This window comes from Equus przewalskii, chromosome 21, assembly GCF_037783145.1.
Source record: "Equus przewalskii isolate Varuska chromosome 21, EquPr2, whole genome shotgun sequence".
NCBI classification, from domain to species: domain Eukaryota; kingdom Metazoa; phylum Chordata; class Mammalia; order Perissodactyla; family Equidae; genus Equus; species Equus przewalskii.
The window spans coordinates 28,846,461-28,863,968 of record NC_091851.1 but is presented as its reverse complement, the minus strand read 5'-3'; the positions used below and the strand labels follow the sequence as shown (position 1 = coordinate 28,863,968).

The 17,508-nt window shown below is 50.3% G+C and overlaps 1 protein-coding gene across 5 annotated transcripts in view; it reads right to left on the bottom strand.

Moving 5' to 3' along the window:
- The window catches only part of PPP1R16B (protein phosphatase 1 regulatory subunit 16B), a 99,214-nt gene extending 88,728 nt beyond the window's left edge, over positions 1–10,486 (bottom strand). The window contains exon 1 of one of the 5 annotated variants that reach the window (XM_070589214.1): positions 10,257–10,486. The gene's annotated coding sequence lies outside the window, so the exon portion shown is untranslated. Of the gene's footprint in view, positions 1–9,582; positions 9,809–10,024; positions 10,213–10,256 lie in introns of those variants that run through there. The other 4 variants (XM_008517406.2, XM_008517407.2, XM_070589213.1 and 1 more) reach the window with 4 other exon arrangements.
- Positions 10,487–17,508: the final 7,022 nt, after the last annotated feature.

Below are 17,508 nucleotides of genomic sequence, written 5' to 3'. Positions count from 1 at the left end.
CCTGGCTCAGAAACATTCTTTCCATTTTATTCCTCTCAGACTGGCAAAAAATGAAGTGTCTTATTATGCAGTGTTGGAGAAGGGGCTGGGAAAAGAGGCATTCAACACACTGTTGGGGGAATAGAAATTGGTTGGGCCTCTTGGAAGAACAATTTGACAATGTCTGTCATAGTTGAAACTGCATGGAATTTTCCTTATGGATAAAATCATACCAGTGTACAAAGATAGACGCTGTACCAGCAAGGATGCTGCAGCATCATATATTTGTGGTAGGAAAAAACTAGTAACAATCTTAACTGTCAGCAAGGAACAAGAAAATAAATTACGGTAAATTTTTATTACTGGAATACCAGACAAAGCCCGAGGTATATCTCTATGTGTTGACATGTGCTCAGATAAATTAGCTGAAAAAGGAAGTTTCAGAAGACTGTTGTGTAGATGAGTTAAGAAAAAATGCTAAACATGTAAATGAATGGATTTGTATATGTTTAATAAATTTATGGAAAGATTCATAAAACGTTCAGGGATTTCTTCTGTAAAAAGGAATGAGTAGCTGGGGATGATGGTTGGGGAAATTTCACCTTCCATTTTCCACATTTCTGTACTGTTTGAATTATAATAATGAGTTTGTATTCTTTCTGTAATTCAAAAGCATAAAATACAGCAATAAGAAAACCAAAGCTTGATTTTATCTGTAAAAGAAGAAAACTAATGAAATTTTGGAGAAAATCTTCCCTATTTCTTTAAAAGGCAATAGGCAATGTCTCCAAGGCAGTGTCTGCTCTCTGCCCAGACCATGGGAGGGCTGATGATGACTGAAGGGTTCCAGAACGGAGCCTGGAGATATGGCGAGTCAGCAAGAAGGGCCAAGAGCCCGGCAGAGAGTAAGTGTGAGAATGTGTGCCTTTGACTTGCTCTTGGATGACAGGAAATCACCCAGTTCTGATCGAGACTGAACCATTCTGGGAGCCAAGAAATTCTGAGAACTCACTAGGCTGGCATGGCCGCTGGCGCTCTAACCAGTGCCAAGAAGCAAAGGCTGGGGATGCCTAGGTATATAATAGACACAAGTAACCTGGGTGAACCAAACCACTGACCAAGTCCCCAGGGATGTGAATGACAGAGGGCTCTGCTCACCTATCCCCTCTGCTCTGAAGCTGTCTATACGACTCCTAGGGGTTGACTTTGCTGACGCTAATGTAATAGTAATAGTTAACATGTATCAAGTACATCCTACGTCACAAGCAGAGGCAAAATGGTTAATCATATCATCTCACACTGTGATTATTTCTGTTTCACACATGGGGAAATTGAGGCTCAGCAAAGTTAAGCAAACAACTTGCTCAAGGTTGCAGTAAATGGTAGAGGCAGGAAACAAACCCAGGTCTGACTCCAGAGCCAGTCAAGGTCACTGCCAACCTTCCCCCTATCTGGGAGAGAACTAGAAAAAGGCACTCCGTCAGAGTAGGGACAGCCCCATGGAGCAACAACATTTTTGTCCAAAGAAAAGCCAGAGAGTGTAATGATTAAGTGCAAGGACTTTAAAGCCAAATGTCCTGGGTTCAAATGCTGCTTTGCCACTTACTGGCTGTGTGACGTAGGGCAAGTCATTGACCCTCTCTGTGCGTCACTTTCCTCAGCAGTAAAATAATGGTAGTGATAACGCCACCTCTTCGAGTTGCTAGGACTAAAAGAACTAAACAGACAGTGCTTGACTCACAATAAGCACCAAATGTTAACAATCTTTTTTTTAAGATTGGCACCTGAGCTGACATCTGTTGCCAATCTTTTTTTTTTCCATCTTCTTCTTCTCTCCAAAGCCCCCCAGTACATAGTTGTATATTCTAGCTGTAGGTCTTTCTGGCTCTGCTGTGTGGGATGCTGCCTCAGCATGGCTTGATGAGCGGTACTAGGTCCACGCCCAGGATCCAAATTGGGGAAACCCTGGGCCGCCAAGCGGAGCACACAAACTTAGCAGCTCAGCCACAGGGCCAGCCCCACGATCATTATTAATATTAAGAAAAAGATGTGAGGGGCTGGCTCCATGGCCGAGTGGTTAAGTTCGCGCGCTCTGCTGCGGCGGCCCAGGGTTCAGATCCTGGGCGCGGACATGGCACCGCTCGTCAGGCCACGTTGAGGCGGCGTCCCACATGCCACAACTAGAAGGACCTGCAACTAAGATATACAACTATGTATGGGGGGGTTTGGGGAGATAAAGCAGGAAAAAAAAAAAGAAAAAGATGTGATTCCTTCCAGGCAGATGCAACCCTGCAGGGTGCAGAGCTTGGCAAGTGGAGCAGGCTAAGTTTCGGCCCCTCCTGCAGCTGGGTGCCATCGGGCAGTACACAACTCTACAACCTTACATCAGTCCTGCTGAGCAATTAACTTCCACATGCTGCCAATTCTTCCTCCCGGCTTCCCCTCTGCCAGCCTGCCTGTGAATCAGAATCACCTGGCACACTTTTTTTTTTTTGGAGGAAGATTAGCCCTGAGCTAACATCTGCCGCCAAGCCTCCTCTTTTTGCTGAGGAAGACTGGCCCTGAGCTAACATCCATGCCCATCTTCCTCTACTTTATATGTGGGACGCCTGCCACAGCATAGCCTGCCAAGCGGTGCCATGTCCGTACCCAGGATCCGAACCGGCAAACCCCAGGCCACTGAAGCGGAAGGTGCACACTTAACCGCTGCGCCACCAGGCCGGGCCCCACCTACCCCGCCCCAGACACATGTTTAAAAAATACAGATTCCCTGGGCTCCACCTTGGCTGGTTCTGATGCAGGTGGGCTGGGCTAGGGCCCAGGGATCTGTACGTTTAACAAGCCCCAGGTGACCAGGTCACCCAGGAACCGTGTGTTCCTGGACGCACGTTTCTGGAAGCACTACAAGCCCCTCACGCTCTGTTCCGGCTGTTTGAGTTGCTCTTTGGGAGCCAGCAGCCTTTCTTTCATGTTTGGGCCCAGGCCTGGGCACACAGAGAAGGGGTGCAGGCAATGTGTGATCTGCAAGCCGGCCAGCAAAACAGATGGCTGTGCAAACAGGCACGACACACTGCACTTGCTTTTGTGCTTGAGTGGGTTATGCCATGGACCCCTTATCTTTAGACTTGGGGTTTCCCAGACCCTTGTGACTCAAAGTGCAGTTCACAGACCAGCTGAATGGCTCCCCCTGGGAGCTTGTTAGAAATGCGGATGCTCAGGCCCCAGACCTACTCAATCGGAGTCTGCATTTTAACAGGAAGCCCAAGATGACTGGGGAGCAAGTTTGAGACATATGCCCAATTTCTCTTCCCTCATCTGAATTAAGTTCTAACCAATGTGCACCTCTAACCTGTCCATATACCATTTGGGGCCAATCTTTTCCTTCAAACTCCCAGAGAGCCCCAGAAAAACATCGCGCTCCTTCCAATAAGCCAGATCCGTGCTCAGCAGCCAGCCTGGGGCTCATGGCGAACCTTTGCTTTAAGGAGTTATTTATTTCAAAGTCCACATTAAAATAAACCTTCCCAATATTGAAAAGGAGACGACTCCAGCCTCTGTAACTCCAGGGCGTAAAACGCTCCCTTCTTTTGCACAGAGCTGTGACCCCCCGTTTCCCTGCCCAAAGCCGGCCAAAGCCATCAAACGGCCCAAAGAAAACACGCGACGTCTTCCTGTTGGCCAAGCGTCAAGTTATCGTGCAGATTTCACACTGGAGCTTGACCTCATTAATCCAAGGCCTATCACATTGCTGAAAATGTCAGTGGAAAAACAGCCATTCAGTGGGTTTCCTTCATTCCAACAGAAAGGGAAAAAACAGGAAGCTGACAGCAGCTGCACCCCAGCTTGGCAAATCCCAAGGGCCCAGCTGACAGGGCATTTCTTGTCAGCACCTACATTCCCCTGCCCCAGCCTGCTCGTCCAGATAAAGGTGAGTCCTGTGTCTACAGGAGCAAGATGCGGTGGCAGCTGCAGCAGCAGTTCAGATAATCTGGGCCCCCGAGCACCTGCTTGGGAAGGAAAATAGCTTGGTCTGAATTTCTTTGGCCTGAATTACCAATTGGCTGTTCATCATTCAGGTTCATCTGAATCTCTTCTGCCCATTCAAAATGTCCCGCAAGCCAAACCTCTGGGACTCTGGGGGACATAAGGCCTTCCAAGTCCTCATTCATCCCGTTAATGCATATTGACTGTCTCCCGTGTACCAGGCATCATGCTGGGCAACTGGGGCACAGAGCTGAATGAATGAGACACAGACACTGACCTTACGGCGCTTATGGTACAGTGTAGCTTTCTCAACATCAGCGCTATTGACATTTGAGATTGGATCCTTCTTTTCGGGGGGGAGGGGGCATGTTCCTGTACGTTCTAAGATATTTAGCAGCAGTCCTGGCCTCTAACCACTAGATACCAGTAGCTCCCCTCCCCCTCTGCACTTCCCCAGTTGTGACAACCAAAAATGTCTCCAAACATTTCCCAAATGTCCCCTGGGGGGTCAAACTGCCCCCAGTTGAGAACCACAGGTCAAGTGGGTGACACAGACTAAAAGAGTAATGACCACAAATAACCATATAATCATAATTATGATAAGTACCATAGAGGAAAATGTGGGTATTACACCAATATTATCTACAACTTGGATAGTTGTATTTTATGTATGATTACAAATCATTATGACAATTCTGAATGGTATATATATGTAAGGTATACATGACCTGTATTTCCAGATGAAGAAATTGAAGCTCAAGAAAGTGAAGAAATTGCCCAAGGCCCAAAAACCAGTGGACGGCAGAGCTAGGATTTGAACCCTGGCCCTAAATTTTGCCTCCCATGGAAAAGGAAATTCGAGCCTTTGTTTTGATGTCTTCTATAAACAGGTAGGGTATGTGGTCACATGGTGCTCTGACCAGCCATCCTAAAAGACTCATTCCTTCCTGGGGTCACGGTGCAGCTCAACCACCACCTGTGACATCAATCAAGCTGCACACTGTCTGCGTCAAGGCACGTTTGTGGGACACTAGCAGGCAGAGGAATGCTGACCTGAACTCTGAGACCTCCCAGAGCACCCCCCCTGCCAAGTACAGGCCCTTCCCAAAAATCAGGCCAGGCAGAGAATGGGGCAGTCCCCAGGTACCCAGAGCCCACCCCACTGTGACCCATCTCCAAGGTGCCTACTGCCCAGCATCCAAGGGTACACAGTGAAAGGAGCCAGATATTCTGCAGTTGGCTTTAGACATTGATAAAAAGCATGAGTGAGGTGGTACAGGATAGCGCATAGCAACTTTGGAGACCCCCAGACAGGAGTTCCTACCACTTATGAGCTGCATGCCCTTTAGCAATCACCTCACCCCCTGTACCTCAGTTTTCCTCCCTGTGCAATGGGGATAAATGCATCCGCTCCAAGGGTTGGTATGAGGATTCAGTGGCCACGCCAGCAAAGACCTTGGACAGTGACCAGCATCCAGAAAAGCACTTGGTACAATATTATGATCAATAAGGGAGCCAGATCATGACACTTCCTCCACCCACATCCCCTCCCTCAAGTGAGAAACTGAGTCCCAGGAAGAGAGAAACAGGTGCAGCAGCAGGAAAAGCATTCAGGGAGGAGGAGGGGACCCCGTGCTTCCTGGGTGGAAGGAAACGGAAGGGAGAGTTCACATCTTGGCAAAGGAGCCCAGGCCAGCCCTTCTTCCCATGCAGATGGTAATCCTGGAATTTCTCGCCACAATCAGACAGTCTTCCTGGGGGTCTGCTTCGGGTCAGCGAGTGTTTAATCATTCGGGGCCCCTGGCAGCCTGGCCTCGGCCTTCCTCCTTGGCCTTGCCTGCTGCCCCTGCCTCTGTCAGGCCCTGTGCTGACGGTGCTCCATCTGCAACTCCTGCCCACTGCTCTGAAAGACAGCAAGCACTTTCAAGCCTCTGTGCCTTTGCACAAGCTGTTCTCTCTGCTCGGCTGCCCGCCCCTCCATTGCCCGCCACCTGGAAAATTGTCTCTGAAGGGCTCAAATGTGCTCCCACAGCAAATTTTGCCCACCTGTTCTTGGTCATCATAGACTAATAATAATAGCAACTAACACTTGCAAGCACTAATGAATATCTAGAAGGCCCTAAGCTGAGTTTTTTTACCCACCTCGTCTCACTTTTCCCCTCACATCACCTCCCCGCCCCCGACGTAGGTGACTTATCTGCCTGAGAAGTAAGGCATCTGTCCGTCACCACCCAGCTCCGAGGAGGCAGGTTCAGGAACGAAACCTGGGCTGGTTGGCCTGACTGCACCTATTCATCCACCGCTCTACTCTTCACCCCTCTGCTTGCCAGAGAAGCTGATATCCCAGAGCATCCTCACTGGTTCCAGGCCTGCCTCTCTCCCATAGACTGAGAACCCTGAGGGCAGCCTTATTCATCTTGAAATCTCTTGCTAAGCACAAGGTCTAGAGCGCAGTAAACGTCTGTTGAATGAATCAATGAATCCTGAAAAATGGTGGCCAGCTGACAAAGGGTAAGTCACAGACTTCTGGGGACAGGCCCATGCTGGACTTGAATTCCCAGGAGTCAGGCCCTCCAGGCTGTCCTGCTAGCTAAAGGCAGAAGAGGTCTGACTCACCCAGAATGGAGGGGTGGGACCCCAGAGAGCCCACAGAAGGAGGAAATGGTGGTGCTGGTGCCGCTAATCACTTCCTGCATTCCTGCCCACAGCAGGTGCTGTATGAAGCCCTGTGTGCGCATTATGGTCTCACGGAATCCTCACAGCCCCATGCAGGAGGCATTACTGTTACTCCCATCGTACAGAGGAGAAAACCAGGACTCAGTGAGAGTAAATATTCACCCAGGTCACAGAGCGTTTGAGCACAGAGCTGTAATTTGTACCAGTCTGGCTCCTGTGCTCTCCTTTGTAGCTTTCTGTAAGAGGCAGGCTTGTTCAAGCCCTCCTTGAAGGCGAGACTCTAAGATGTGCTCAGGATAAAGAAGTTCGCCCTGGTCTCTCCTGGAAGAATGCCAGCTGGGACCCACTATACACCAAATGCTTCAAGTCCTGGGTGCAGGTGGGGTGGGAGTGGGCAGCTAGATTAGGGGAGGGGGCAGGATTGGATGGAATTCCTGAAGGTCCAAGACAGCACAGGAATCCAGGTATGTGCCTTGTGCGATCTGCGAAACCAGACTGGCCGCAGCCTCTGTTGGTTCACTCTGGGGATGGAGCTGGTTTTGAGAAGAACCTGGGGCCCTAGTTTCCCAAGTCTAAATGGGCTCTGCAGAAAGGTTCTTGCCTTGGGGAAAAACCTGCCTTTCTGGGTCAGCATCCTCTTAGCCCTGTGGCTCAGGCTCCCAAAAAGACTTAACAGCTAGATTAGAATTTAACCTCCACTCTAGCATCAGTTTCCAGAGGAGGGAAGTCTGAGCATGCATTGGACCTTGCCTGCCATGTCCTACCATGCCAGAGAAAATTCGGGGCACACCAGGATGCAAGGAGCCCTGATAGCTGAGCCACAGAGCAGGCCAAAGAATGTCAGAGTGGGAGGAGACCAAAAGAGGGGTAAAAAGAGGGGCAGGAAGGGATGGAGGGGTCTTCCTGAAGGAAGACATTTCAGAGGCTAGGAAGAGCTGGGGCCAGGACAGGAGTGAGGAAGGCTCCAGGGAGGACACTGTTGGGTACCCTTCACTCCACAGGCAGGTGCGAGGTTGAAGGTCCAGAGTGGCCTGGTGGACATCTTGCCCCCCAAGTCCTGGGGACTAGGGCTGAGAAGATGGCAGGGGGGAGAAGGGGTCGGGGGATTTGTGTGGGAAGGCCCTGTGAGCAGGCAGCAAGCTGAAAGGATTCACCAGCGCCCACCAGCCGCCTGCAAGCTGGCTCTTTATGACAGAGCTGAGGGAGGAAGATGTGGAAACTACCCCAGTCCCTGCAGAACCACCCACGAGGGCTCCACTTCTGCTCCTGCCTAAAAGAAGAGGCGCGCCCCACTCAAAACCAGCATGTCAGGCACCAGCTTAGGAGCACGCATGCTGCTGTGCCCCGCTGCACCAAGCACTTCACACGGGTCCTCTCAGAGATCCTCCCCGCAGCCCGATTATCAGTCCCATTGCCTAGAGGCAACCGAGACTCCGGGAGCCCAAGTGCTTTGCCCTCGGCAAACAGACAGCTAGGCACTGGCAGAGCTAAGAAGCTTTATTACCAGCCTAGAAGGAGGCCTCCCGGATGGAGGGGTTTTCTCCGGTGCTTCATCAGCCGCAGGAAATGGCAGGGCACACAGGAAAGTGCCCCGCGGAGAGAGGCGCTAACCACAGGCCCCTTTCCAAGAGAGCCGTGCAGGAAAGGGCGCCTGGTACCTCAGGGCCCCAGGTCCTCCACAGAGGGCGATTCAGAGGCGGCACCTGGTGCCCGGGGCCGCGGGGAGCTGGTGGGCGCTACTGACAGCAAGAACAGGCGCCCATTATGTGGGATCCAATCACATGGGCGCGCAAGCAGCTCGGCTTTCGGTTCTGAGAAGCGCTTATGCAGCCGCGTCTCTCTCCCTCTGCTCCGGAGGAGCCAGGGAGCACCAGGTCTCAGGCTTTGCGCGCGGCCCTCCCCGGAGGACCTGATTCAAAGCTCGCCTAGGCTCAGTTATCCGCCCTTGGCTGGGAGCTGCATCATCAGCATCTCCAGTGAAGCCAGGTCCGGACTAGGGGAGAAGGAGGGAGGGAGGGATCCGCATCAGGGAGGGAGGCGGGCAGCGTGCGCCTCCCCCTCCCTGCTCTCCACTCGCAGCGGTCTGGGAAGCTCAGCCTGGGCGCTCCGGGTGACCTTGGGGAGACCCCTCTGCGCGACCTCTCGGGGGGGGGGGGGGGGCTGCACAGTTTCTGCCCATCCTAGGCACTCAGGTGCGCGCCTCCGGCCGGAGTCAATACGCGGGACTCGCGAGGAGAGCAGTGCTCCCGAAGCGAGGGACCCAGCAGCCGGCAGAGCGCGGCCCTTTGGAAAGGCCGGGCGCACCTCTCCCCTGGAACAACCACGCGCGGGGTCTCCCAGGGGCCTGCTGGCGCTGTCAGCGGGATTCCGCCGCCAGGCGGGTCTGCACTCGGGGGCACCTGCCCTGGGGACCTTTCCCGCCCGGGCAGGAGCGCTCCCTGCGCCCTGCCGCTGCCTGCGGGGACCAAGCACCGCTACGCGAGGGGGCGGCGCCCCCATGCCCAGCCCAGAGGCTGGGCGCCGGGGCTGTTTGGTGCCATTTGTGGCTCCTGCTGCCCGTCATTGCGCCCCCCGGCAGACGGCGGCCAAAGAGTCCAGATCCAGCTGAGGAAGCCCCCTGCCCGCCCCAAGATCGGCCACGGCGGCCCCAGCAAACAACCTGCCAAAGCGCCCCCTACCCTGGCCTCGCCACTGGTGCGCAAGACCCGGGAGAACGCCCCCACCCCAGTCCGACTCCTTGGCCCTGCGCTCCAGGCGCCCGCCTGTCCAGTACTCGCCCCCCACCCCGCCCCATTATCTTAAGCCGCCGGCCCTTGGCCAAAGCGCCCCACACGCCCCAGCTAGACTCTCAGAGGCCAGGACCACCTTCCCGCCGCAATCCTTCTCCCCGCCCTTTAAGCCGCAGGAGCGCAGGGAGGAAGGCGGCGCCGCGGAGGAACTCACCTGCTCCGCCGAGCCCTGCCCCGGGCGGCTCCCGGCCCTGGCTCCGTCTGTCTGTCCCCGCGCCGCAGCTGCCCGGGCGGCGACAGAAGCCAGCAGTACTCGGCCGCCAGCCTCCGCGCCGCCCTTCGGCTCCTCCCCGAAGGCGGGGCCTGAGTCGCGGGAAGGGTTGGGCGCGCTCAGCCCTATCTGGCAGGCGAGGGAGCTCCTGGAAGGGTCCCGGCGCTCTAGGGGCGGCGGCCCTCCTTTGAGCAGCTGGAAGCTGAAGGCGGATGGGATGTGGCTTCGGAATAGTTTTCCTTCCTCCCACCCCGCAATGGAAAGGGGGAAGCCCAGGACTCTATTCTTGCCCCTATTTGACGGAAGGGCATCATGGAGCCCAGAGAGGAGCAGTAACCTGCCCAAGGTCACACAAAATGAGTACCAGTGAACTCAAGTCTCCTACCTTGAAGGCATGCGCAGCCTGAGTTCTTCAGAAACTTCCTAAGACGCCAAGGAGCCCGACCGGGCCTTGCCCTGGGGATAGGTCTGTGGGGGCATGTCCCCCAGCTGGGGGACGGGCTGCCCGAGCGAGACCAGTGGGAGCATGGGGGCCGTGGCCTGCGACGTGGGCACGCATCATTTCCTCTTTCTGGAAGAAAAGGAGGTGAAGCGAAGGAGGAAGGAAGTGGTCTTACCTCCGCTGACGTCTGTCGCTGGTTGGGATGTGCACGATCTAGAAAGGAGCTGCCTCTCTGAGATTTTAATGCTGAGAATGAAAAGCAAAACACACCCGGTGGCTTCTGTCATCTAACTTAAGGCTCTTTCCGGGGCCGGAAGGCCCCTGCACGCTGAGCACCATCTTTTCTTTACAGGACAATGGATTGAAGTATCTTTGAGTTGCGGTCGAGAGGGCCCTAGCCTCCCCCGCCCCAGGAAGGGGAGAGAAAGTTAACAAACAAAGGGAAAAAATCCATCCCGAAACATTCTCTGGAATCCACACTGGCTGAACACTGGCTTTAGAACAATAGAGTTCTCTTCTCCACAAAGGGCCTTGTTTCCTGAGCTTCATCAGCCTCCAGATTAGAGCCCTAGGCACCCAAAGGCCAGCCAGAGGGGGCACAGACAAGGTTTAAGTTTAGGGGGGTTTGGGGTGGTACCCAGTTAATTCAGTTCCCAGCAGTCTTGTTCGGAGAACTCCTCTGGGTCCTTACTCACTAGCAATGTTCTTCTGAGGCTGACGGTATAACCTGAGTTTTGTGATTTCCTGTTTGCTAAAGAAACTCAGTAATCTTTCTTGGAGAAGTAAAAACCTCTGGATTGGGTTTATTCCAGGTCTCCAGGTCCCCCAAGTCCTCTGAAAGCCCCGCCCCCATCATTTGCCCCCTGGCTCCCTCTCAGTTCATTAATAATCCAGTTGTGAGCAATGCTGTTTCAGTAAGAGAATTAGAGAGCAGAGCAGGTGGGAAAAACTTAAAGTGATGTTTAAAATAACCCAAGGGGATCATTGTTCTCCGCAGAATGTTTCCATTGATTTATCATGAAGAGCTGTGGGCTGAGAGGGCGGGAATGCTCTCTCCAAGCCCTGAGTAGAACTTGGAGCCTGTGTTCCTGACGTGAAACCTTGAGTACAGGCCGGAATCCTCCCGCTGTGCTGTTCACTCGCATCACTCATGGGGTTGGATAACAAGAGTTCGAGTATAACCAAAACAAGGCGGACAACTCCTGCTTCCTGATTTCAAAACCTACTGAAGAGCTACCTAATCAAGACAGTGCAGTACGAATATAAGGATAGGCATACAGGTCAATGGAATAAAACTGAGAGTCCAGATATAAACCCTTACATTTACGACCAACTGATTTTCAAGAGGAGTGACAAGACATTTTAAGGGGGAAAGAATAGTCTTTCCACACGTGGTGCTGGGACACCTGGATTTCTCCATGCAAATGTGTGAGGTTGGACCCCTACCTCACACCAGATACAAAAATTAACCCAGAACGAATCACAGCAACATGTAAGAGCTCAAACTCAGAAACTCTCAGAAGAAAAAGTAGACTTAAATCATGACCTTGGATTAAGTAATAGTTTCTTAGGGTACCTAAAGTCCAAATGACAAAGGGGAAAATAGATAAGTTGGATTTCATTAAAATTAAAAACTTTTGGGGCCAGCCCAGTGGCACAGCAGTTAAGTGCGCACGTTCCACTTTGGCAGCCCAGGGTTTGCCGCTTCGGATCCCAGGTGCTGACCTAAGTACCACTTGTCAAGCCATGCTGTGGCAGGCATCCCAAATAAAAAATAGAGGAAGATGGGCATGGATGTTAGCTCAGGGCCAATCTTCCTCAAAAAAAAAAAAAAGCAAAACACTTTTGTGCTTCAAAGGACGCCATCAAGAAAGTGAAATTTAACTCTTACGGGCTGAATTGTGTTCACCCCAAATTCACACATTGAAGTCCCACCTCCCAGCACCTCAGAATGTGACTGTATGTGGAGATAAGATCTTTAAAGTGATAATTAAGTTAAACAGAGGCCCTTAGGGCGGGGCCCTAAGCCGATATGTCCAGTGTCCGTATAAGAAGAAGAGACACCAGGAATGCTTGCACAGAAGAAAGGCCACATGAAGACATGGAGAAGACAGCCGTCTACAAAACAAAGAGAGAGGCCTCGGGAGAAACCACAGCTGCAGACGTCTTGATCTTGAACTTCTAGCCTCCAGAGCTGTGAAAAATGAATTTCTGTTGTGTAAGCCACCCAGTCTGTGGCATTTTGTCATGGCAGCCCCAGCAAACACATACGATAACCCACAGAATGGGGGGGAATCTTTGCAAATCATGTATCTGATAAGGGATTTTATCTAGAATATATAAGGAACTCTTACAACTCAATAATAAAAAGGCAAGACCTGGCCCCATGGTGTAGTGGTTAAGTTCAGCACACTCCACTTTGGTGGCCTGGGGTTTGCAGGTTCGGATGCCAGGCGAGGACCTCCACCACTCGTCAGCCATGCTGCCATGGTGACCCACATATAAAGTAGAGGAAGATTCATATAGGTGTTAGGTCAGGGCTAATCTTCCTCAGCAAAAAATAAATAAATATAAATTAAAAAATAAAAAGGCAAATAACAATTTAAAAAATGGAAGGAATCTGAATAGATATTTCTCCAAAGAAGATATATGAATTGCCAGTAAGTACATGGGAAGATACTCAACATCATTAGCCATCAAGGAAACGCAAATCAAAATCACAATGAGATGCATTGTATTTCAAATGCACTAGGATGGCTATAATCCAAAAGTCAGGTAATAACGAGTATCGGCGAGGATGTGGAGAAATTAGGAGTCTCATACATTGCTGGTGGGAATGTCAAATGGTGTGGCCACTTTGAGAAACAGTCAGGCAGTTCCTCAAAAGGTTAACCATAGAGTTACTAGACAATCCAGCAATTCCACTCCTGGATCTATACCCAAGAGAAATAAAAACCTACATCCACACAAACGGGTATACAGATGTTCACAGCAGCGTTATTCATAATAGACAAAAAGTGGAGACAACCCAAATATCCATCAAATGATGAATGGATGAATAAAATGTGGTGTATCCACACAATGGAATATTACCTGGCAATCAAAAGGAATGAAGGACTGACACAGGCCACAACATGGATGAACCATGAAAACATCATGCTATGTGAAAGAGACCAGACACAGAAGGTCACAGATTATGTGATTCTCTTTGTATGAAATGTCCAGAATAGGCAAGTCTACAGAGACAGAAAGTAGATTAGTGACTGGCTAGAGTGGGGAGCGGATCACTGGGGGCAAATGGAAAGTGACTGATATATTTTTTAAATTGAAATACAATTGACATATAGCCGGTTTCTTTCTGGGATGACAGAAGTGTTCTAAAGTTGATTGTGGTGATAGTCACACCACTATGAATATATTAAAAACCGTTGAATTGGATAATTTAAATGGGTGAATTGTACGGTATGTGAATTGTATCTCAATAAAATTTTTACCAAATAAAAGTTAAACTGTACTCTGGTCCTTGAAAGCAACACTGACCATGTCCCGCAGACCTCTCTTTCCTGTCCTCAAGCAAGACAGTCCCTCCTTTTATTTCCAGGTCATCTAGGGTCCACTAGACATTGGGGTAGAGTCCAACTCAATGAACATTCTGATAGAGCATGGAAAATGTCTGAGGACCTAAAAATAAATGTATTGCCTTCAACAGATAAAATCTGAAACATTGGTGTTTACAAATATAGAATTAAAATATCTACATAACTTTAGGTCGACTAGTCAACTGCAACTCAAACCAACTCATAGTTACACATAAATTATATAGAAGGGAGCATTGGGTGAATTATATAGTTGCTACAATGTGAGGCAGGGCCTCCAAAAGAAGAAAGTCTTCCGAGACTCCTGAGTCTGTGAAAAAATGAGCTAATCCAGCCTCAAAAGAATTCATTTTAGCAGTTATTTGATCCACTGGTTCTTAATGCCAGCTGGTGGGCAGGTGCTGGGCTGGCTGTGTTTATTCATTCAACAAACATTTAGTCCAATGCCTGCCCAGAGTGAGCCTTGATAGGTGGGTGATGCTGCTGGTGAAGATGTTGGCCCCAGGCCAGGCCCAACCAACAGAAGTGCAGGACGCGCAGAGGGTGCAGCGAGGGCTCAAGGGAAAGGAGCCCAGTGCAAGACAGGCATCCTGGGTGAGAGCCCTGGCTCTGCCACGAACTCGCTGGGCGGTCATTTCCCCTTCCAGAGGGTCGGTTTCCTGTTTGCAAAATGCCAATTGTAGGGGCTGGCCCCGTCGCCGAGTGGTTAAGTTCTCGCACTCCGCTGCAGGCGGCCCAGCGTTCTAATCCTGGGTGCGGACATGCCTCTGCTCATCAAACCAGGCTGAGGCAGTGTCCCACATGCCACAACTAGAAGGACCCACAACGAAGAATATACAACTATGCACCGGGGGGCTTTGGGAAGAAAAAGGAAAAAATGAAATCTTTAAAAAAAAAAAAACACCGATTGTACAATGCTTGCATATCTTTGTGTGTGTATTTTTTCCCACGTCCCTGCACTTTTGAGGGAAGTGACCTTTCTTTGACTTCTTTTTTAGCTCCCTGAGGAGCACAGTCAGAGCCGTTTGCACACAGTGGGAGCCTCAAAGTGGTATGAAGGGAGCACCAGACGTGTTCAGGCAGCAGGTAAGCTCAGTCCTGCGATGCTGTGAGTTTAGGATAACTAGGAGTGGGGGCAGTCGGGTTTTCGTCTTTATGCTCAAGTTAGAGAGAACCCCTCAGCCCAGAGGCTCTGCAGCTCGGCAGCACGTTGGAATGGCTAGGGGAGCTTCAGAAAGTGGCAATGCCCAGGCTCCACCCCAGACGGTTTGAATCTGATTCTGGAGGTGGGGCTCTTACTTTTAAACATATAGATCAGAAATCTCTCCAGGTGAGTTGAAAATGCAGCCAGTCTAAGAATCATCACCTAAGATTGTTTCTAAAAATTCCAGGAGCACAGAATCATCTGAAAGAAGGGGAGGGAGGAAGTGTCAAAAATGCTGCTTCCCAGGCCTGTCCATTGCACCCCTTTCTCACTCTTTGGTGTAGGATGGGGCCTAGGAATATGCATTTTAACCGATTCTAATGAGCCGTATGCCTCAGCTAGTGCCTCCAGCCGCCTTGATAGCAATGCCTCATTCTCCTGTTTCCCCTATCATGACTTAAACAGGGTTTCCCAAATTCCCTGAGTGGAAGAGTCACGTGGGACACTTATTAAAAATGCAGATTTGATCTTTCAGTCACCAATGTGATAATTGATCGTGGAAGTAAGGGTCATTAACAAAGGCTAGAGCCTGTGAGGGAAAAATTGTTAGGGAGCAGAATATTCACATGGCTCAAAATATCACACTGGGTTATTTACTAATTCGAAAGACGGAAGCGTACCTTTACAAGAGAGATCCAGCAGCCTCCACCCGAAGCGAGGGATCAAACCCAGCATCATCAAGATGACAACCTAACATTGTGTGCCCCCATGTGACGCAACATGATGCACTTGACAACTTCCATGTCATCTTCTTGCCAAAAATACTTAACCTGATTTTAATCATGAGGAAAATTTAGACAAATCTAGAATGTGGGGCATTCCACGAGCCTGGACTCTCTTTTTAAAAGTTAACATCATTTTTTTTAAAGGTGAGGAGGTATTCTAGATCAAAAGACTTAAGGGACTTAATGAAAAATACGTAATGCGTGGACCTCGATTGGATCCTAGATTCAAAAGGTAAATGGCTATAAAAGAAATTTTGGACACCACGGAGAACTTAACTATTGTTTGTATATTAGGTGACGTTACTGAATTGATATTAATATTCTGAGAGATGAAGACGGTGTTGTGATTATGGAGGAACAGGTCCTACTCTTTTTCTTAGGAGAGGCATGTTAAAAAGAGGGCGAAGCAGGGACAAAGAAAAGCATAAATGTGCCAAAATGTTAATCAAGTTAAAAATCAATCAGTGCATCCAGGAGAAGGATAGTCAAGGGTGCCTTGTACTTTTCTTTCAATTTCTCTGGAGTTTGATATTTTTCAAAATAAAACAATTTGGGGAGTGGGAGGGAATGCAGATTCCTGAGCCTGTCCCCTCGGAGATTCTGACCCAGGAGGCCTGGGAGGCCCGGGATCCGTAATTTTTAAGGGGTGCCCGGGAGATTTTTATCTGGTGCAAGGCTTCACAACCAACCACCTGCACCGCTAGCTGCCTTTCGGTCCCTCCAACGCTGTGCCGGGTACTACCCTCTCCAGGCACATCCTGTTCCCTCTGCCCGGCCTGCTATTCCCTCTTTCTCTACTTAGCCCTCACCCTTCTTTCAGGTCTCAGCCCAAATGTCACTTCCTCAGGGAAGGCTTCCTAGAAGTCAAACCCCCTGGTGTTGGCTCTCACGGCCCCAGGGCCCACAGCCATAATTTTACATGCAGTTCTGACTGTTGGATTAACGTCTGCTTCTCCCATTAGACGGTATTATGGGCTGAACTGTGTCCCTACCCTGCTCCCCAATTCATATGTTGCAGTCCTAACCCCCAGTACGTCAGAGTGTGACAATATTTGGAGATAGGGCCTTTAAAGGGGCAATTAAGGTAAACTGAGGTCATATAGGTGGGCCTTCATCCAAAATGACTGGTGTCCTTTGAGAGGAGGAGACCGTGTGAGGACATTGGAGGAAGACAGCCATCTACAAGCCGAGAACGGAGGGCTTGGAAGAAACCAACCCTGCTGACACCTCGGTCTCAGACGTCTAACCTCCAGAACAGTGAGAAAATAAGTTTCTGTTGGTTAACCCCCTAGTTTGTGGTCTTTCATCATGGCGGCCCGAACAAACTAATGTAGATGGTAAGCGCCACTGCTTGAGACCAGGTCTGGTTTGTTTGCCACTGAATTTCCAGGGCCTAACAAAGCTTGGTGCACAGGAAGGATCTGTCTAATGAATGAAGCGATCCTTCTTTACGCGGCTGTTGGAAGGGTTGAGGGAGAACATATTACCCGTCCTGGCAGACACCAGCGCCTCGATGAACAGTGCTCAACAATGCAGCAAGATCATATTCTGGAAAGTATAAGCTGGGGTTTAGGTTTTGTTCCCCTCGATGTTCGTTTGTTGTTGCTGCTGCTCTTGCTCTCAGCCTTGCACCCATCTAGCTATTGCCACTCTCTGCCTCACAGGAAGGGCAGACGCAACCCAGAGCAAACAAAAGTGGGTCCTCAGTCCTGAGCTGCAAAATAGAGGCTGTAACATCCACAGCCCAGGTAGTAGCTGGAAAGCTGGAGCCCTGTTCGTGGGTTACTGCCCTGGGCGAGAGAGGAAAGGTCTTATGGAATTCTAGAAATCTAGGCTTGGAAGATAAAGAGGCAAAGCCTGAGGTGAGAAGGCAAAATGTTTACCCTCAAACAACAAATGGGC